The following is a 22667-nucleotide window of genomic DNA, read 5'->3' as shown; positions in this document are numbered from 1 at the left end:
ACAGGCTTTTTCTTCTTGTGTCGGTGGCTTGAGGGTATTTTCAGTTGCTGTTTGCAAGCCCAGCTGTGGGAGTCTGTCATTTGCATCTTCTGATGTTGGACTAATCAGGAGGTGTTTTCTTGTTGTGGTTTCTGTTGTATCCTGCTGGTATCTGTTTTCCAAAATTCCCAAATGGAATTTACAGTTGCTGTATACTTAGAATTGCTGTAACAGACTGCTGAAATCCTCTACTGAACTTCGACTGTTCCTGCAGTCCTTCAAATACAGAGATTTGTGCAAAACTGCTGAAAAGTAAAACAGCTGTTGTGGTTGGGACACATTGTCATCGTGAGACATGATCAAGTCCAGTGGTAGAAATGCACTTATTCATGTATATGCTTATTTCTCCATCCTTGGCAGTGTTCAAGGCCAGGTTGGACAGAGCCTTGGGTGACATGGTCTAGTGGGAGGTGTCCCTGCCCATGGCAGGGGGTTAGAACTGGATGATCTTAAGCTCCTTTCCAACCCAAACCATTCTATGATTCTATATTAGCTATCCCAGAATTCATAGTCAGTAACAAGCCTGTATCTACTTGGATGCTGATCACATTGGCTACCCTTCTACTTGTGAAACAACAGTTCAATATTTTCATGCTTTTCCAAGTCAATGTAGCTTGGACAGCTGCTTATATATGCTTTCAACAAGCAAAGATGCTGCTATAGATACATGTCTTCAGGGATATTTAGAAATGTGTTACCAGGTTCTCTACATGTCTGTAAGCAGCGCCTGAAGCTTTAGGACTATGTTTTCTATACTTTTTAGTAGTGTCACTGTTTCAAAAACAAATATGAGACTATACTGAGAACACAGCTTTGTCTTTGCTTGTGAATGTTTTTGCCATGAGAAGAGTACAATCTATGCATGTGAAATACCAGCAGCGTTGCCTCCTATGTGCTGCTGGGTAAGAAGGCGACACTTTGAAGATTGTAATAGTTTTGGCAAAAGGTATTCTGTTGAGCAACATCACAGGGTATGGAAAGACTACATGCTGTTAGGTGATGGGGTTAATTGGTGTGTAACAATGAATGCAAACATCTGACATGCTTTGAAAGTAGAGTCATGCTATGGTTTTGGTGGTAGATGTATTTAGAAGATAAAATAGACAAGCTTTGAAGAAGTTCAAAGTGGGTTTTGTTTGAACCACATCTAACAATGATGTGTACCTCATCTGAACTAGATTAGCAACCAAGAAAATACTTTTTTCATGCTGCTTCCATTGAAAAGTTCCATTTGAATTAGTGGCATTTGTACAGGGTTGTTCTGGGAGGAAGGGGGAAACATGCTATCTAGTAAAGATGATTATTTTCTTACCCAGTTCTAGAAATCACTTTTTAGAGTTGTGTCAGTGTTGATCCTTTTCATTCCTCGTGGCTCCCCTGCCATATAGGGTTGGTCTTCAGTGAAATCCATGTTGTACAGCATGGATCCCATAGTGTGACTTCATACTTGAATATTGCTCTGGGCATTGACTTTTCATAACTCTGCTTCTTATTAGAGAAAAATATCATTAGTAGAAGCCATGTGTCCTGCTTAGCTTTGCTTCATTGTTATGCAGCATGTTAATGCTAGAAGCAAGGCCTTGGTGGAATTGTTCTAAACAAGACCAGATGCTTATACAAGCATTTCTTAAACTCTGACAATAGGGATTGCTCAATTCCATCAGTCATCATTCTGTTCCAAAATCTCGTGTGTGCAAAATACAAGTAACAGGCGATTAAAAAAGCCCCCAGAGCTTTAAAGGAAATCTGTGTGTAATTCTTGTTACAGTTGGGTTGAAGCTGTTGTGTAAAGCAGTTGTTCTTCCGTTCAGTTTGAATGAAGGAGCAGTTAATTCTCTTTTGTTCAGCCATAGCAGAAATAAAAGCTGAACGCATAAGATAAGGATAAGAATGAGCAGAAACCTTTTGAGGTAAACCTTTTGGTGGGAAATAATAAAGCACATGCAGGAACTAGGGTTGCCGTGAGGAAGGGGAGAAGGAAAAGGAAATGCAGCTGAATCAAAAGCAAAGAAACCAAAGTCACGATGACCTTTGAGAAATTAAAGTCTTGGGTTGAGTGCTGACTGCAAGAAGGCAGGGAATTCCTTACTGGGGTTCAGGGAAAGAGGGGTTGATACTCCTGAGTTTATATGTTAATGAAGTTACGCCAAGGTATTTGTGCTCCTATTATGAGTTTTTCCTCTCCAAGGGACTAATCTGAAATCTGCCAAATTTGACTGTTTCATCCAAGAAGTGGGCAGCAGTAATCTGAGCCAGACCCCGACCAGCTGGTGACCAGGTATTCCAAGACAGTCTTCTACTAGTAGCTCAAAAATGACATTCAAGGGTGTACGGGAGATGTGTGTTTCTACTTTGTTGGCTTGTCTCCAGAACTGGCTGCTTGGACTGTGGAATCAAAATGAGCATTTGGAAGATCTAACACTTCCCACTGCAGAGTGCAGATAATATGTCTGCAATTAGTAATTTATGCTTGAGTCCATTGAGGAGGCCAGCTAGTTTGTAGATGAAAGTTGTAACAGCAGGGAACTTTCCACTCTTTCTAGGCTGCTCTGCACCTTATCAGCATCAGTGAGGGGTGGGGAAAACAACCCAGTTTTGGTTTTGTGGCTTCATTTTTCAGCTGTCAGAACCAGTTATATTTGTTGCTTATAAACTGAAAAATGCTGACAGAATAAGTGGATGGATCAGATTTGCTATTCCTGTAAACGGGTACAATTCCATTGAAATTAATACAGTAGCATCAAAATTACCTCTAAGTATCCTTGCACTGTTAAGGTTTTCGTATGCTATTTGGAAATGTGACCTTGCAATGGGAATGATCAGTTTCTTCTTTATTTGCATCTCTTTGCCATCTCATTCCTGTATTTGCAATTGAACCTGGCTGTAAAACTATTTGAATGGTTGAGATGGTAATTTTCCAGGTTGAGGAAACCTTTACTTCAGTAAAATGAGTTCAAGTTGAGTAAAGTCATCTTTCTATGCTAGTCAACACTCAGAGTGTTAATACCTGCAAAAATAATGACACTAGAAGAAAACTGTCAGAATCTATGATTGATACTAAACCCATGGTTGCAATAGTATCACTTTCCCATTGAAACAAAGGGAGAAGGTTCTTAAAAATATATTCCAGGTAAGCCTTTCAAGTCAGCTTTCCTGTCATCAGTACAGATAACTTGTCTTCTTTCTGAGCTAATCCTGATGTTTTTTTCCCCAGTCAGCCAAGTAACGTGGCTACTGAAAGTCACAGAGACCAAATCGAACTCTGTTAACTTTCAACATGTAAAAGCTGAGGAGTGCATCCCCTGCCAGCATTATACTAGCCTAGATGAAAGCACAAACACTTATGCTAGGATGCCAGCTTGCCAGCAAAGGAAGTAAGAATTAAGATGCCTTTTGGGAAATCTGGAAAGCTGTAATATTGGAGACCAAGAAGCTGATTTGTCAAAATAGGTGGGATATATAAAGCAAATAATGAAGACATAAACCAAAATTTACTTAGACTAAGAAGTGCTGAATATGAAATTCCTCGGTTACCTGTATTAGATATTTGCAGCTTTGTGCAAAACTTGGGCTTCCATTTGCCTACCTCAGTGTTTCTATAGTTGTTCCCTTTTGTACAGACTTCTTTAGGATGTGGGGCTTCATTAGAGTGGCAACCTTTCTAACCGTGAGACTTCAAGGTGTACTTCTGTGATGTAGTGTTTTCAGTTCTCCTGGAACCACTTCTTCACTTTGCTCACCTCTTCAAGGTACCATTTCAGAAATACTCCAGATAAAATAACTTGACAAAAAATGCCCAGAAGCACATCAGCTGGTAAAGAAGAGATAACAGATGTTACCTCTATGGCATGTAGGTCTTTCAGAGGCAGTTTCACCTACGTGCTGTTTCTGCCCTAATGGGCAGTTTAAGAGTTCTGTCACATTTAACACCTCCTTTCTTGACAGTCTCTTTCATGTCAGACAGTGAAGTAAATCCTTTTGTGAACACAGAACCTGCAAATAAAGGAAACAAAGCTATAGGGATGCTGGGGGTGGACTCTTCATTAGGGAATGTAGTGATAGGACAAGGGGTGTTAGGGGGGTGAGACAATGGAATGGGTTGCCCAGGGAGGTTGTGAATGCCCCATCCCTGGCAGTGTTCAAGGCCAGGTTGAACAGAGCCTTGGGTGACATGGTTTAGTGTGAGGTGTCCCTGGCCATGGCAGGGGGGTTGGAAGTGGATGATCTTAAGGTCCTTTCCAACCCAAACCATTCTATGATTCTATGAATCCTGGGGAAAAAAAAGTTATAAAGTAGTAGCAGTATAGAAGTGACCAGAGCTGTCAGAAATCCATTGATAGAACAGTTGCAATGAGAGTCTGGACATCATTTTTTCAGCAAACTTTTCTTGTTGTAATTGCTATGTTTAGAGTTTTTAAAATCCAATATTGATGAAATTGGCACGAGTCTGACATCTGCTGCATGTTTTTCCTTATAAAACAGCTCAACTACTCCTATGTCTGTGTAAGAGACAGATATTTTACAAACTGTGAGCCTGTATCCAGACAGGAAAATGAGATGTCTTTTCATCTTCAGTATATGCAGAGATGTCTGGAATTGAAACAGACACAGAGGAAAAGAGACTGTGAGTAATTCCTGTCTCTCTTTTGTTAAGATTCAGACAGCTTGGTCAGCAGTCAGCACAAATAAGTTGAAGAAGGGAATTACAATCAAGACACTCGTGTTCTCCCATTCAGCCCAATACAGTTAAACCCACTGTTAATTCCAACACACAGCTCCAGAAATGATGGGGAAAGGAAACCAGAACCCTAGTGAAGATGCCAAGATGAGCATCATTAGCCATGTTGTCTTTTCAAATGTTACTTTTGTTTAAAGACTGTACTGTTCGTAACTCGGTTTTCTTTGGAATACATTAAGTAGAAATTGTTTGTATAACTTTCTTTGGGTGATTATGGAAATATTTCTTGTTAGAAAATTACCTGGGTTTTGGTTAACCTTAATCTTTCTGGCATTCATTGCATACCTGGCACTGTATCTTAGAACTACCTTCAAAAGTGACTGAGAAAGGTCCACACTTGAGCAGAGGCTTCATCCTGACTCAGAAACATGCTGTTTGCTACAGCACATGTTTTGCTTCCTGTAATGTGTTGGCTTGTCCTAGGAAAACTTGCCAGTTGCTTGAGAAGTGGCTCACGGGACAGGATGTGCTGACCCAAGGTAGCATAGAAGTTGCAGTTGCTGATTACTTACTACAGCCAGGTTCATCATGATGTATCTTAAAGTTTTACTTCAGTAGTATCTTGTAGATGATGTGTAGACAAAGTGTTTAAAATGTTGGATTTGACATTGTGGAGCATACTCATTGGGCCTTTTTTAAACATTTGGTAATTTAACATACTGCTTTGGTCGACTTGTATCTGAATGTCCAAACCATGACCTTACCTAAAGATCCAAATGTGGTGGATCCTGCAGAAAGAACAGCAACAGAATCCTACCTCTATGTTGGCTTCAGCGGGAGGATTGCGTATCTCTGGCTTAAACCATCACTATCATCATGATAGCCCCCTGGGACTGCTGTGAAATACAAGTCATGGGCTAACATGACATAGAGACCTTCAGTTTAGGGGCTAAAGATGGACTCAGTATTTTTTGATGTCTAGAGTCTGAGGGTTGGACTAGAAGATCTGCTGATGTTCCTACTTGTCTTATTTGCTATTTTCCTGCCATAGACTTCTGGTATCTTTTTTCCCCTCCCATACTGGCTCTTTGCATACAGTGAAATCCTCTTTGCCCTTTTCTTCTGAATATTCCTATAAAGGATGGGAACCATTTTGAAGTCTTATTTTTCTCTACTCATAACTTTGTTATCCTTGAGGTTCTTACCATTAAGAAAGGTCCTGTAACATCTTTATCTGTTTTTAAGGCATAGGGGTAATGGGTTCAAACTGAAACAGGGGAAGTTTAGACTAGATCTAAGGCAGAAGTTCTTCCCTGTGAGGGTGCTGAGGCGCTGGAATGGGCTGCCCAAGGAAGTTGTGAATGCTCCATCCCTGGCAGTGTTTAAGACAAGGTTGGATGGAGCCTTGGGTGACATGGTTTAGCGTGAGGTGTCCCTGCCAGCAGCACGGGGGATGGAACTGGATGATCTTAAGGTCCTTTCCACCCCCAACTATTCTATGTTTTTTCTTTATTCTGTTTCTCTATATTGGTTTTGGGATGATATCACAGGACATTGACAATCAAGATGCACCAGTGATTTAGGTATTAACATTAGTTTTTATAGTATTCTGTATTTCCTTCCACCTAAAGTCTTATCAAGATTTTTAGGTACCGGCTGCATATTGAACAAACGTCTTTATTCAGTTCTTCTTGATGACTCCTTAATTTTTTCTTTCCACCAGGATCTTATAACTAATTCAGAAGTTATCAGTGCATCTGAGGAGTTTAAATTGTTCTTTCCAGTGTGCACCACCTTGCAGTTTTCTACATTCAATTTAATCTGGTCGTCATCTCATCCAGTTGCTTTGTTATAATAGGTCCTTGTGGAGCTCTTCAGAATCATTAGCTCAAAGGTTCCTGAGCATTTTATCCTGCTGCCTTTCCTGTCAATAGTAACATGCAACGCTTTAGCAGGTGTTAGGGGATCAATATGCTACCCCAAAGGGAAAGTCTTAGGCAAGCTAACAGAAATAAAACCACTAGGCAGCCATATATGTTATGATTAAAAACACATCCCTCTTATTAAAACATGACCTTTTTTTCTATAGGCTTTTCAATTATGCCTAACATAACCATTTATTTTCGGTTGAACTTTAGGTGACCATTCAAAAGGGTAAGATGCTATGGAAAATGTATGGTTTTCTACATGGCATTGTATAGGTCTCTGCCGTGAAAGTATAGTCACAATCAACACTAAAATATATTAATGTGTTTGAATAACAATGCGTGCTTCCAAGGGGAACATCAAGGAGATGATCATAAATTCTGCATAGGCCCTATTAATAGACCCTATAAATAAACAGATGCAAAATATTCCTAGAATATGATAGTATTGAATGATTTCTGGCTTGCTGGATGCTGGCTCAGTCTTGATTCATTTGCAGTGTATGTTTACCCTTATATCTGGAGTACCTGTAGTACCATATCAGATCCCTTATTGCTCTTGGCTTTTGATGGTTTTCTAGCTGACTTTTCTGGCTTTTGAAGTTTTTACTTCCTTGCATTTATGTGGCGATGTTCTGCTCTCACTAAGCTTCATGGTACAAAAATGATTCTATTTTGAACTTCTGAATGAAACAGTTATTGAAGGTGTTTGGGCAAGCGTTTAGTTTCCATTGTAAACTGAAGCTGTTCTCTTTCTGGTGTTGTTCATGTTCCAATCCATTTGCTGATTGATTCAGAAGAACCTTGAAAACTTTTTAAAGGGCAAGTTATTCTAACATGAAAAATAAAATTCACCCCAATTCCAGGCTTCAGTTCTGCTTTAAATAAACGTTTGAGACAGTCTGCTTCTCGCTATGTAAGGTTATGCATAGTTTAACAAGGTTATCATCCAGTAAACCACTTGGAATTAATGTACTTTGCAGGGCATTTACAGTCACAGTAGGCTACATGTGTCTTTAAGGCCAAGCTTATTCTTTCCCTACTTGTGCATTTCCCTACTTGTGCTTTCCCTGCTTGACTGCATTTGTAGTCACAGGTTGCTAAGCGTGTCATTAAGGCCATGGTTATTCTTTCCCTACTTGTGCATCCAGTATTAGTAATGAAATTAAATAATTGATTTTGTTAATATTTTCATTACCTAATTATACATAAAATCAAATCCCGGAGGTTTTTATCTATGGAATCATGAACCTCCCATCACATCCATATTTATCACTCACACTAGCTTAAACCCGAATGCTGTGTGGTACAGGTTGCCTATGTAAAAAGGAATAGAAGAAGGTAGAAATTAAATCAAAATGGTGTTAATTGCTAATAAATGCAGGATGTGAAGCTGGAGTGACATTTTGTTCATAGATAGAGCCAAGATTCATGTTATTTGGCTATTTATAATGTCTACAAACTTGCTTGCCTTTACATATTGCTTCCATTTTCAGTGCTGCAAAATGTGGAGGTGGAAAATCAGAAATTCAGTGTGATGCCCTATCTCCTTTATCTTCATCCTTGAGATAGCAATAGCAAGAAGCTGTGGGAGAATACTGTGTTTGACAGACTCTTACTGTTCAGATAAGCTATTAATTTGCCTCAAATGCAGGTGAGGAATCATATAAGGAAAGGTTGTTTCTTACTCCAGATGCTGGCTATCCCCTCACAAATAATATCAAGATGTAGACTGAGAACACATAATTTTTCAGACTGTCAGAAATGGCAGGATGTCACAGAGCAATAATGCACTCCCTCTCAAAAATGCACACAAGATGCCAGTCAATTCCTGCAGTAAAAGAACTGTCTGCTTGCCTGTTGTGAACAAAGCACCAAGCCACAGTTCACAACTGCATACTAGATGGGAATATTTTTCTTTGCTATTTGAAATAACAGCCCCATGAGAACTCCGTTCTGTCTTTCATGATTAAAACATTTCTACAGAGGGAGTTAGAGATTGAAATCTATTCATTATGGAAACTATTTTCATGTTGTCGGAGCTTTCATGAAAGATTCCAAGTTTCCACACCATTTATTAAGCAATAACATCACAAGAGAGAAACCCCAGGAATATTTTAGATTAGAGGAAATCTAATAAGGACTTTCAGAATGAGGGTGAACATGTTGTGCTGGAGATTTGCAAATGTTTCAAAGAAATCTTATCATGGCTTTAGAAAGAGGGAATGGTCCCCTTGCCCCTCCCTACCACACTATCCACTGGGACCAAAGTCATATCGTTGCAATTAAATCCAAATTATTATGAGTCATATGGTGACTTTCCCTTCAGTAAATGGGAAACAACAAGGATGTTGGAGCAATAGTCAGCGAAAGGATTCACTGAACTGGAAAATGCAGTTTGACTGTAAACTCCAAATCATTTGAAACCTATGGAGATGCGATGATGGGCTTTGCTGGCTTTTTATGGAGCGGCATTAAAAACTGTCATCCGTTTAACAGTAATTCTGCTGGAATACAGCAAGTGAGCAATGTAAAAGAAACCCAAGGGGAAAAGGAGATGAAAGTGTGGTTTATTTTGCATTTGATTGCCCTGTGCAAAGGTCAAATGTAGCTGAAAATGTGCGAGAAGCCCACCTCTTTTTCCAAGGGAAAGTAAATGATGCATTTTCCTTTCTGTGACTAACACACCAATATCCAGGCAGAGCTGTGCTTTAGTTTTTTGTTTTATCCAAACAAAGAAGAAAGAAAGGTACTGGGAAGTTTCTCCCTTGCTTATTTGTGCATACTGTGACTTCGGAGCTTGGAGAAGAAAAGGACTGGAAATCCTTTGTGCCCAGAACTGAGGCAGGGTAGAACTGATTGACTGCTGTTTCACCCACTGAAATGTACTTCAGTCCAAGTCCCAGTGTGCTTGTGGAACCTGTCAAATGTCCGTGATTTCCTGAATGTCCACTGTTGTCTAAGTGGAGCTGGTAGAAGCCTCCTAATTCCCTGAAATCGCTTGGGGTGATGAAGAGGACGATACCCTTAACACACGGTTAATACATCATTCTTAGCTGTGTTAGCCTAGCTGCTTTGTCAAGCAGGGGCTACATTTCTTTCTTCATTTGTTCTGCTTTAGTCTACTTCTCTAAAATATCACCATTTCCTTTAGTTCAGTTGTTTTATGGGAGAGCCATCACCAGTAATTCTTAAATAGAATGTGAATCATACACACAGCATAGGAGAAAATGGCTTGTGCCTGTTTCACATAGATGTTTGGGGTTATTTTATTTTATTTTATTTTAAAATATTTTGAAATATTTTCTATTTTTTATTTCTTTTCTTCTCTTTGCTGCTATTTCATGCTATTTTATTTTAGTTTTGTGTTACTATTAAACAATTACTGTTTAAGGCTTAAGATTTTCAAGGACTCGGTAAGAGAGATCAAGCACATTTTTTATCTATTGCCTTTGGCTTTACCTCTTGGGGTTGCTGATCTATATTTATTAATTCGCGTTTATTTTTAGCATGCGATCAGAAAAATCTCTGCAAAATCATTTCGAAAAGGTTAATGTGTGTGGAAGCATGAGCGTGTGTAGGGGAATATATGATGGAACTTTATTAAGCCATGCATTACAGTTTCATTTCTCTTCTCTGGTACTGTTCAAGGCATCTACAGACAGGAGCTTCTTTTTTGTTATTATCCACCTGTTCTGGATGCTCTTCTGCCTATTAAAGTCTCCCATAAGAAGTAAATTTCATCTGGAAAAGGTAATGTTTGATAAAAGGATTCAGCATTTGTCCAGGGTTAGCTCAGTGGCCAGAAGGCTGCAGCTACCCAGCCTGAGGCAGGGCTGTACAGGAATATCTGTCTTAGATCAAATGCTAGAAATTAAAGAGTTGCATTCACCTAAAGGAGGAGCTGTGCTAATTATCGTTGCTGAGACCAGTAGAATATGTGTATAGCATGAGAGCAATAAAAATGCCAATAGGAACTCCTGCAAAATGAAACCCGTCAGAAACCTGCTATTAGCAGTCAGAGGCCCCCTTCAACTGTCCCTGGTAAGTTCCTGGAACTGGTCAGTAATTGCCCAAATTGGCAATCTGTTTCCTCATAGAATCATAGACTGGTTAGGGTTGGAAAGGACCTTAAGATCATCCAGTTCCAACCCCCTGCCATGGGCAGGGACACCTCACACTAGACCCTGTCACCCAAGGCTCGGCTCAACCTGGCCTTGAACACTGCCAGGGATGGGGCAGCCACAGCTTCTCTGGGCATCCTGTGCCAGCGCCTCAGCACCCTCACAGGGAAGAACTTCTGCCTTGTATCTAACCTGAACTTCCCCTGTTTCAGTTTGAGCCCATCACCCCTTGTCCTATCACTACAGTCCCTGATGAAGAGTCCCTCTCCAGCATCCTTGTAGCCCCCTTCAGACACTGGAAGCTGTTCTGAGGTCTCCACACAGCTACTCCAGGCTGAACAGCCCCAGTGTTCTCACTGGGGACTGGAAGGCTTTAAAATCAGATTTTGAATTTTTTAGTATCTGGGCCTGGGTAGAGAGCATGTAAAGAAGAACTGAAAGGAGGAGGAGGTCATTAAACACAGGCGGCAGAATTAAAAATCAGGCTGAATTGTCAAATGTGCAACAAGTCAACAAGTTTCATGGTGCTTTTTACTACCATGTCCTTTGAGGCTAGGATGGAACCCAGCTGCTCCGAGCTCAAGAGTTCCCAATATTCCTCAGCAGTTGTTAAGATTGTGGAAAACGTGGTCACATGTAAATGGAAATAAAAGCCAGAGCATAAAAAGAAACTTTTTGTTGTGAACCCCTTTCATTCTGAAAGCTGTCAGGGGCTGAGATGAGTTGCAGAGATGACAGAAAGCTTGAAACAATATAAATGATGCTCTTCATAATTAAGAATTAAAGCTCTGAAGCTCCTTCCTCAAGGCAAAGAATGGTTCTAAATAGGTCATTTTTGTTCCACAGGAAGTCACCAAGCACCCTTCTGCCTACCACTGTCCCTGTCAACATATGAGTCCAGTGCTTAAGAGGATAGAATGTTTAATTCTGGAATAGAGTGTTATTGCACAATTACATGAATTGAGAACATCCATACCACCCTTTTAATGTCTCTGGTTTCCTAAGTCCTTCTGAAATGGGAGCAATCTGTTTATAAGATGCAGGCTTCATTAAAAGAAATGACTCTTTGTAAAGACCATTCCTAGACATCAACATCTTCCCTGTGGCAGCTTAATTACAGAATAGCATACCTAGTTATAACTAATTTCTTATTTAAGAATGAGGACCCAAGATCAAACTCACACCAAAACAGAGACAACCTGCAGCCTTTTGTTCTCAAGGGATAAAAATTCACAGGCTAACTAATAAACTTCATTAGAATTTACCATTCTGTTGCTAGAAAGAAGTACTTCCACAGTGAATGATTGGAAGGTAGTGTGTGTGCTGGTGAGTTATTTATCTCCTTAGCACGTATCACATTTAGGTACATACTCTTTCAGCCAAGGCATGCCACACAATGAGGGAGAGTACCCCACAGTAGTAAGATTCTATAACCTCTTATGTGGTAAATGGACACAAAAGCCAAAGGTTAAGTTAGGATTTCCTTGTGGCAGAGCAGGATCTGCTCTGTCCTCATCCCCTGAACTCAAACCAGGTGAACATGGTGATGTCTTCCTGGAGATCTGGTCTCTGAGCACTCTGAGCTATGGATTTCATTCCAGTTAGGAAATTCATCGTGACTTCCCAAAAATGTTTCTTTGTCTCACCAGGAAGGGCAAGAAGAGAACTGGGGCTTCAAGGTAGAAGTTTCTGACCTAAAACAGCTGGGGAAAGCTACCACAGAAGCAACTACGGATCTGGAAAGGAGCTCATCCAGGGTCCTGGCTTTTACAGTGCATCCATCCCATGATTAGTTACTGCTCTTCTGTAGGGTTAGCCAGAGTCAGATGAAATTTCCCATTGACATTTCTGAGTCTTCTCAGCACTTCAGTCAATAGGATTTGTACTATTGATCAGAAGGGGCTTAAAGCCAGGTCCTTTGTTTTCCTGAATTTATATCTTCAAGTAGGAGCCAGAGAGGCTGATCTGTCATCACTAATCTGCAGAATGCAAGAGGCTGTGGAGAACCTTTTCCTTAGCCTTTGGGTCTCTTGTAATCCCTGGCAATGCAGATCTCAGACACTGTGATATGATCATTGACGCTTTAAATCTCAATCACAAAGTAGACCCTAAAGAGGAATGACAGCAAAGTGAAACTGGGCCCAAAATGTTAATAGAAAACACGTGACCAAAGGTTTCAGATGGATTATTTGTGATTTGACACATAGCTTTTCTTCCATGTAATGGTAGACATCTGAAATCCAAAGATGTCCAAATGAACCCCAAACACATCCATTTTCAGTTGCTGAGACTTAGGAATTCTGTATCTGAACTCTCTAGCACAGCCCATCACCTCTGTTGCCTTTCTGAGTGCTCAGAAACCTGTCCTCCAGGCTGCAGGTTCTGTGTACCACTGTATCTAGTGGCACCACATCTAGTGGCATGCTGTTGCCTGTCACAACTTGGCTGGCCTTAAAACAGAAGTATCACAACATATTTTATGTTAGAGGGACTTCAGGAGGGCATATGGTCCAACACCTCCCACACCAACAGCTTTCTTAAAGTGGAGGCAAGTTGCTAGCAGAAAAGATCTTTGTGGAAAACAGTTTATATACACAGTTTGGGAAAAAAAAAAGACATTTTGGGTCCAGCCCTCAAGAAAAGAAGGTGCTCAGCATCTTAAACCATTAGATCTAGAGCTGTTATGGAAAGTGACATTTATTTCAAGTGAGCGTGTTCGCAGTATCCCAAGAAAAGGGACTTCCTACTCACATTCAAACTTTCATGATGTTCCATCAATAGATGGTGCTGGATTTCAAGTAAGTGTTATAAAAATAAGCTAGTAAGTCTGGCAGATAGACTCATCTTGGGAGTACAGATGAAAGAGATGCCTTATGTTTTAGCCACATGTGAAATATATGGTATATCTGCAAGTTTCTGAGCTATGGAGTAATTAAACAAAGTACAAAAGAGAACAAGAAGCATTATCCAGCATCCAAAATATCAGCTAGTATTTTCTCCGTTTGATATGTTTATTAAAATAATCCAAGATGCGGAAGATGCTGTGTAACGCTGTGATTCTCAGCAGGATATTGGGTATTTTTTATTAGTTCATTAAAGTTTTACACTGTTACCTTTTTAATTGAATATATTTTTAATAGGTTACAGATAAACTGATCTGCTGTTCCCATTTCTAGACTTTAAGAAGTCTTCTCAGTAGTGGTCCAAAACTATTAGTTGATAAAAAAAGAATGCAAAGACTGCGCATGGTATTAGCACGTGAGCGGAATGGGCTGTTCATAATCTCTGCAGTTTCATTAGGACTGGAAGAGAGTGAGTTGATTAACAGCTATAAACTTATTCATAGGAAAAACCTGTACAAGGTCTATTTTCATAGAATAGAATCATAGAATCATAAAATAGTTAGGGTTGGAAAGGACCTTAAGATCATCTAGGTCCAGCCCCCCTGCCATGGGCAGGGACACCTCACACTAAACTGTGCCACCCAAGGTCTCATCCAACCTGGCCTTGAACACTGCCAGGGATGGAGCATTCACAACCTCCCTGGGCAACCCATTCCAGTGCCTCACCACCCTCACAGTAAAGAATTTCCTCCTTATATCCAATCTAAACTTCCCCTGTTTCAGTTTGAACCCGTTACCCCTTGTCCTGTCACTACAGTCCCTAATGAGGAGTCCCTCCCCAGCATCCCTATAGGCCCCCTTCAGATACTGGAAGGCTGCTATGAGGTCTCACACACATGAGGTCTCTCACACATTTCCCTCTCACATTAGGTCTTAAATTAGTCTGACAAACATAAAACTCTGTTCCTTCCCATCTCCCACCTCAGCATGAATCTTGGGATAGCTTAAATACTTATGTTGGAGTTAAAATAGTGTTTAGTGTGAGATGTCCCTGCCCATGGCAGGGGGGTTGGAGCTAGATGATCTTAAGGTCCTTTCCAACCCAAACCAATCTGGGATTCTAGGATTCTAAAATCTGGGCTATAGAACTAGTTTGTCCTTCTGGAAGGAAGCAATTCTTATCCCATCTGAAGATGGACTCAGACACAGGGAGTCTTACAAGCAAAAAAAGCTTTGCTACATGCACATTCCACTTGCAGCCTCTGTACCATTCTGCTTGCTAGGACAAGTGGATGTTTGTGTGAAATCAGTTCTAAATTAGCTGGTTTTGCTGTTGCTGCCAGGCTCAACACAGAAAGACAGTTTAGGTGTTTATTTACTGGGTGCTTTTTGTGGCACAAACTGAGCTCCATGTTCACACAGCTACACGTTTTGCATTTCCCATCTAGCTTAAAATCAGCGAACTGATCTGTTTAAACTGTCACAGACAGAGTCATTTGGGTTGGAAGGGACCCCTGTAGATCACCCAGACCAACCCCCTGCCAAGGCAGGGCCACCCAGAGCAGGTCACACAGGTACATGTCCAAGAGGGTTTGAATGCCTGCAGAGATGGAGTCTCCACACCCCCCTGTGCAGCCTGTTCAGTGCTCTGACACCCTCAGTGTAAAGAAGTTCTTCCTCATGCTGAGGTGAGACTTGTTGTGTGTTAGTTTATGGCCATTGCTCCTCAACCTGTCGCTGGGCATCACTGTAAAGAGTCTGGCACCATCCTCCTGACATCCGCCTTTGAGATACTGATCTGCATTGATGGGATCCCCTCTCAGTCTGCTCTTCTCTAGACTAACCAGGCCCAGCTCCTGCAGTCTCTGCTCATAAGAGAGATGCTCCAGACCCCTGATCATCCTTGTGGCCTTCACTTGACCCTCTCCAGTAGCTCCTTGTCTTTCTTGTACTCAGGAACCCAGAACTGGACACAGTGCTCTGGATGGGGCCTCACAAGGGTTGAGTAGAGGAGGAGGATCACCTCCCTTGACCTGCTGCCACACTCCTCCTGATGCACCCAGGATACTCTTGTATCCTGGCTGCAAGGACCAGCTCATAGTTAATTTATCATCCACCAACACTTCTTCTCAGCTGAACTGTTCCCTAGTAGTTCGGGCCCCAGCCTGTACGGTATATATCTTTAGATACATACCTAAGCTATGTATCTGAAGTACATCACTGTTCTTTAGAGGATGTACCGTTATTACAGTGCAGAGGTATCCTCTGCTGTGCACAGAGCCTATTTTGATAGGTTCATGAGCCGGTGCAGAGACCTTGACAAGACCTAGAATTGTGCCATAGGGTTTCTTCATCAGAACACTTGGGTATTCAGGTTGTACTGCGGATCTACCTGGCTGTGGAGCAAGCACACTCTTGCAGAGCTAAACACATGCCTTTGATTTCAAGGGACTTGCGTCTTCTGATAAATGATGCTGTGGATCTATAGCCCTTTCTGGAAGCTGTATCTGGGAACATTTTCTTCTCTGAATAGATCTTATCCAGCAGAGTGCTGTTATTGTGAAAATAAGTCTTCTGTAAAGATACGTAAATCTTACCTTTGAGTACTGTTTTGCAAATCTGAAGATCACCTGGGGATATTACATCCTATTCTAGGTGGGTTGTGAGTTTTTCACTGTTGTATGCCATCCTGCCTGTCTGAACTGCATAGGCAGATAAGAAAGAAATTGTCTTCCCTTTCTCCTCAGTAAAACTATCATAATATGGGTTTGGGAGGTATGAAACATGTCCTCACATTAGTATCTTAAGCCTAAGAAAGCAACTGGTTAAGCAGCAAGGATTCAAAACGTGCTCGACTGCAATGTGTAATGGTTGATTCACCGAGCAGTTGACAGACATTTTGGAAACTCCAGAGTTGCCCTTACATTGAGGTTTTTTTCCGTCTGAATTTGCAAAATGTAATTGCTTTTCAGATCTTGACATGAAGAGGGGAGAGTGGTTCCTGATGCCGTTTTCAGGGAATGACATTGGAAAGGCGTTAGCAAGGTTTTTAAACGTACGGTTCAGAAGACAGCTCTATGCATCTCAAAATGTAATATGGTTTTAATTAGGGTCTCCATTTCAGAACATACATAACCTCTTCCTGCAAATCAGCTGTTCTTAGTGAACCACTCTCTACACGGTATGCACCGTAAAGCCAGATTTTTGAGAATGTGTGATTTTGACTTTCTGGCTGCAAGCTTTTCACCTTCCACCGTTATTCCCATGGGATGCTAGAACCCTCAGCTCCCCCTGCCATTCACACAGCAGAGCTCTGAGCATACTTAGGTTCTTTGATTAAAAGTTTGTTCCTTCATTTGCTTTGTGCTCCCAAAGGTTTTCCTTCCAGGCAGCTCGCATTCATTAAAGACTGTGTGGAAAACACATGGGACAAATGTAATTCAGCAGTGCCGGTCCAGAATAGCAATGCATGTTCAGTGAGAACAAGGTGCAAGACAGTCGGCTGCTTGGGAGCTGTAAACCATCAACAACATCTCCAGAGACAGCACAGGGTATCAGGAGATAACGGATCTCTCTTCTGTAGAAACACAATGACTTTAAAGGTTACTGTACAGGGTGAAATCACAGCATCTCTTTAACCATTACAAATCATCCCACTACTCTTGAACTATATACAGTATACAGTGTCATCTTCATCCCATTGCTTATTTCAGATAGTTTCAGATGGTTTGGGGGGTTTCTGTTGTATGCAACAGAAATGGGCTTTGGTCCTGTTTCTGCATTTACTGAGACACATGAAGTGTTTCCATCCAGTTATGTAAAGGGCAAATTGGATTCCAAAAAAATTAATGGCTGTTATTTGGTGTATTTAGTAGTAAGTGAACTATCATCTCGTGTAATAAATACCTCATTAATAGCTCGCAAGTCCTTTTACATGTAAATTAGGAATGAAGTATAATGCAATTATTCAACTCTGCTCTAAAATATTTACATTCCTTAATTGAAATACAACTACAAGGGTGGTTTGCAACAAGCTATTGTAAATGCTACTTAATCCTTTAGACATGCAGATTTCCTGATAAGGTGATTCCACAAAGGGTGATTGATCTTGGTGAAAGAAATTCTGCCCCTGTTGCCCAAGTGACTTTAAGGAACTATAAAATTAGGATATTTATTTTTTTTAGTGTAAATTTTACTGAAGTTCTGTGTTTTCATTCTCCTGCACTGGGCACTGGTGAGGCTGCACCTCAAATCCTGTGTTCAGCTCTGTGCCCCTCACTACAAGAGAGACATTGAGGGGCTGGAGTGTGTCCAGAGAAGGGCAACGGAGCTGGTGCAGGGCCTGGAGCACAAGTGTGATGGGGAAGGGCTGAGGGACTTGGGGGGTTCAGTGTGGAGAAGAGAAGGCTCAGGGGGGACCTGATCGCTGCCTACAACTGCCTGAGAGGAGGTTGTAGTGAGGTGGGGTCGGTCTCTGCTCCCAAGGAACAAGGGACAGGACAAGAGGAAACGGCCTCAAGCTGCACCAGGGCAGGTTTAGATGGAGCTGAGGAACAATTCCTTCCCCAGAGGGTGCTCAGGCATTGGAACAGGCTGCCCAGGGCAGGGCTGCAGTCACCGTCCCTGCAAGTGTTCACACAGCGTGGAGACGAGGCCTCAGTGCCATGGGTTAGTGGTGGCCTTGGCAGTGCTGGGAATGGTTGGACTGGGTGAGCTTAAAGGGCTTTTCCAACCTGGTTGAGTCTGTGATTCTATTTTCCCTTAAAGGCTGGAATTTCTTCTCTATGGCAAGAAGTCATAGAAAATGATATATTTTATGAAAGTACTTGTCCTGAGGAGTTACACTAGAAACTGCAAAGCTATTTTTATCCAGTATGCAGATACCTGAAAAGTATACACAGTAGACATAAAAAGGGAAATTAGCCATCCGTAGGTATATGTAGAAGCTTTTGTTGCATTTTTTTCTGTGTTTGCAGAGAAAGAGATTTCTGGAGCTCATGATAGGGCCGATTAACCTATAATCCAGCCTTTCATTTGCAGCCTGGATCCTCAGCAGTAGAAGAGAGGACTCAGAATGAAAGCTGCAGAAAGCTCATGAGTCGACAGCAAATAAAATCCCAAGTCACACAAAAGCTTGAAGCATCCTAAATGCAAAAGACAACCATGAGGGTTGCTGACAACCACAGGTACTCCTGGGGCTGATTTGTCACTGCAGAGACTTCTAGTGAATGGTTTTTAAGCTTTGTTTTGTTTCATAGGTATTTTTTAACCTGTTTTCTTAGGAGGGGTGGATTGAGAGACTGCTTTTCCTTCCTCCCACAGAAAGGAGAGGTGATGGAAAAGGTTGTTTCAAGCCATTTTTGAAAGAGAAGGAATTGGAGTTTGGGGTGTGTGGTTTTAGGACCAGAAGGGATGCAACCTTTCTGAAGTCAGAAAGATCTTGTTTAATTTTTCATCTTACTACATATGTCAGTTTTGTACCCAAAATTTGCAATGAACAGCACAAATATTGCATTGTTTCTACTTTGGAAAGTTTTTTGGTATCTGTGAAGGCCATTTCTCCTTTGGTATTATTGAACCAGCCACTAGTGTTGGATGGGTTAGCGTGAGGGCATTTAACTTCCTCCTCATGCAACCAGAAGGAGTCAAAGACCCAGGAATAGGTCACAGAGACCTTTTATATGTTGTCATCTAAACTGAAACCAGGATTGCATTTAAGTTGCAGGGACGATTGTTCTGGCCATTTAAATCATAGCGTGCTATATGCAGCTGACATTTCTCTGCAGTCCCACATTTGTCCTGTTCTCAAGAACAAATTTACAGCTCCCGTGCTCTTGGACATGATATAAATAAAAGGAGAGAGTGAGCTTCTAGGGAGTATTGAAGCTAATGTAGATAAGTTTGCAAAGAATCCTGCGTGGAAAAATGGTACCAAATTTAAGAGAGGTGGAGACCTCTCTACGGTGATCTCTACAATGATATTCGTAGGATTTACCTGTTTCATCCATTTCTGAGTGGTGCATCTCAGCCTTTGAATAAATGACCAGTGGACCTTTCACTTGGAGGCCAAGGCAAGAGTGTGATTTTCCAGGAGTGAAACCCCAGAACCTTCACACTTTAAAGTTTATTCTCTCAATGTGTGTGCAAGTTAAAATATTCTTTAATCAAAACTAGTTGTGGTGGCAATAAAGGCAGAAGAAGAGTTACACATCATGTAGCTTGGGCATTTAATTGCTTTCTCAGAGCTATTCTTTAATATTGAAGAAAGAACGTAAGGAGTCCTAAGAGCCCTTTTTACCAACTCATTGGTTTCTACAGTTTATTTCATTCCTTTTAGAAATTACACATATGTTGCCATTCAGTTATGCGTGCTGATGAGAATTTTCTGTGGTTTAGGGCATAACTTCCCTAAGTGAATATAGGGGAAAGCTTTCATGCCAAGAAGAACTTTTTTGATGCTGTGGCTTTGCTGAGCTGCAATGTCATGATATATTAGACACCAGTAAACCAATAAAGATTTCTTGGTACAGAGTAAAGCTTATAAAAGGAATATTAAGAAATGTTTCTTTCTGCAGCAGAATTGGGTTGATGGATACTTCAAAGATCATAGAATCACAGAATCATAGAATGGTTTGGGTTGGAAAGGACCTTAAGATCATCTAGTTCCAACCCCCTACGATGGGCAGGGACACCTCACACCAGACCAGGTTGCTCCAAGCCCCGTCCAACCTGGCCTTGAACACTGCCAGGGATGGGGCAGCCACAGCTTCTCTGGGCACCCTGTACCAGCGCCTCAGCACCCTCACAGGGAAGAACTTGTGCCTTAGATCTAACCTGAACTTCCCCTGTTTCAGTTTGAACCCATCACCCCTTGTCCTGTCGCTACAGTCCCTGATGAAGAGTCCCTCTCCAGCATCCTTGTAGCCCCCTTCAGACACTGGAAGCTGCTCTGAGGTCTCCACGCAGCTTCTCTTCTCCAGGCTGAACAGCCCCAATGTTTTCAGCCTGTCTTTGTACAGGAGGTGCTCCAGTCCCTGAGCATCCTCATGGCCTCCTCTGGACTTGCTCCAACAGCTCCATGTCCTTATGCTGAGGACACCAGAACTGCACACAGTGCTGTGAGTGGGGTCTCACACCAGCAGAGCAGAGGGGCAGGATCACCTGCTGCTCACACTTCTTTTGATGCAGCCCAGTGAGAAGGATTCATCCTGTTGAAAGTTCCGAAGTGCAGTCGGGCTGTAATCATCATCTGTATTTGCTGTTTTCTCTGCTTCCAGCATCTTGCTCTGGTAGAAAGCACCACGTTCTCTGAAACCATTGACTTCAGTCTCCCATGGCTGGTCATTTGATGAAATGAGTTTATTATGTGGGCTTCTGAGTGAGAAAACAAAAACAGCAATAAAAAGCAAGCAGATTGGCAGTTGCTATGGCAATCCCATCCTTTGCTAGGGTCTGATATAAGTCTTAGGAGCTGGGGGAAATGCTCGGAAATGGTAATTAGTTTTTTCAAGGGAATGTAATTTTCCATTGTGAGCAGAGATTACGAAGTCAGTGGTTTAAATGATACAATTGGAATCTAAATTTTCTATTATCTGTTTCTTAAGGGGTGGGGGGGGACCTTTTCTCGCCAATAAATGTATTGTTATCTGCAATTCCAATTAGGCAGTGTCCAACTTCCTTCAGATTATTGACTGTTTTCCAGTGTACCTTAGTGACAACTCATCACAATATTATCTGAGCAAACACAAGCCCAATCAAAGTGTGTTATTTGTTGCAAGAAGTCCATTAATTTCAATATAAAGCACGGTGCTAAAATAACTTGGATTTTCCGAGATCCTAAGAGGAAATCGTTGAGTGGGTTTTGGGACACAGCTTTGAGGGGTGATCTCCAGGGAAGTTCCTGAAAATGAGATAAAGTTGCAACTCTGTGGTATTTATCCATACTGTACAGTTAGTAGATAGCAAAGGACTTCCAGAATGGAAGTTTGATACCAAGCCATGTTTTTCCTGGGACAATGCACATACTACTGCTGCTAAGCTTATGGAACACCTCTGAGGATTGGGTAGACGAATGGATTAGGCAATACTACGTTTCCTATAGCCAATTACGCTGGCTACAGCACAGACATCTAAATGCTCTTATTTATATACTGCCTTCTTACTCTTGAGACTCTCCTAATATTAAGACTTACTAAGCATTTTCTAGTAATGGATCTGTTATATTTGTGAGGATGGATATTGAATAGATTTGGTGGCTATTTTGGAAGTGTCATACCCAAATGATTTTGGAAGTGTCATACCCAAATTTCTCTCTAGATACTGCAGCACAACCACAGCACACCAGTTGTATTTCATTTGCTGTCTGTTTCCAATAGGAAGTAATGTTTGTTCCCATGAAGAACAAGAGATTCCTACCCTCTGTTTTAATACCAGCACACTTAGAAGAAATAGTAAACTTTCATCATTTGGGAATAGCTGCATTCAATAACCCATATTTTCTAACACAGATGTAACACTGAGAAACATACTGCTGTGGCTGTGAAGACAAAAGAGACATGCTGGGCAAGTGTGCTGAGAAGACAATGTTTAAAACCACCCACAGACAAAAGCATGGAGTCTAGCTAAGAGCTGGCTCGCAGGATAGGCTGGAACCAAGCTACGAACTCAGCCAAAGAATCCTCTGGCTCTGTTTTCTCTTCAGGTTTTAACAGTAATGTTTAGAACCCCATTTGAAATAAACTGTCATTGCACTTTAAAGGGTATTTTTTAAAACGTATGACAGCCAAACCCAGTCAAATTCTGAGTTATGCTTCTGTTTCATGCCACAGTAGTATTCTAAAAGCAACTTCAAAGCAGAGGGATACCGTAAGTCCCTATCTTCCTAAGCCACAACACAAAGGAGAAGAAATTAATTCATTTCAAGGAGGTACACTTCAAAGGCTGAACACGATTTCTTCCTCTCTTGTTAATACCGCTGGCTTCTGGTTTACACAAAGGAGAGAAAAAGCAATATTCGTGTGTGCTTCAATTAAGAGGTACACAGGAGTATTGCACACCT

At 41.3% G+C, this 22667-nt stretch overlaps 1 long non-coding RNA gene across 1 annotated transcript in view; it reads left to right on the top strand.

Moving 5' to 3' along the window:
• The window catches only part of LOC134165267 (uncharacterized), a 60493-nt gene extending 38186 nt beyond the window's left edge, over nucleotides 1–22307 (top strand). The window contains exon 3 of the long non-coding RNA XR_009965452.1: nucleotides 22117–22307. This is a non-coding gene — a long non-coding RNA (uncharacterized LOC134165267). The remainder of the gene's footprint in view (nucleotides 1–22116) is intronic.
• Nucleotides 22308–22667: the final 360 nt, after the last annotated feature.

This window comes from Pezoporus occidentalis, unplaced genomic scaffold (genome assembly GCF_034315485.1).
Source record: "Pezoporus occidentalis ecotype Australia unplaced genomic scaffold, CSIRO_AGI_Poc_V1 ctg235, whole genome shotgun sequence".
Classification (NCBI taxonomy): Eukaryota; Metazoa; Chordata; class Aves; order Psittaciformes; family Psittacidae; genus Pezoporus; species Pezoporus occidentalis.
This window is presented reverse-complemented; position numbering and strand designations above follow the sequence as displayed.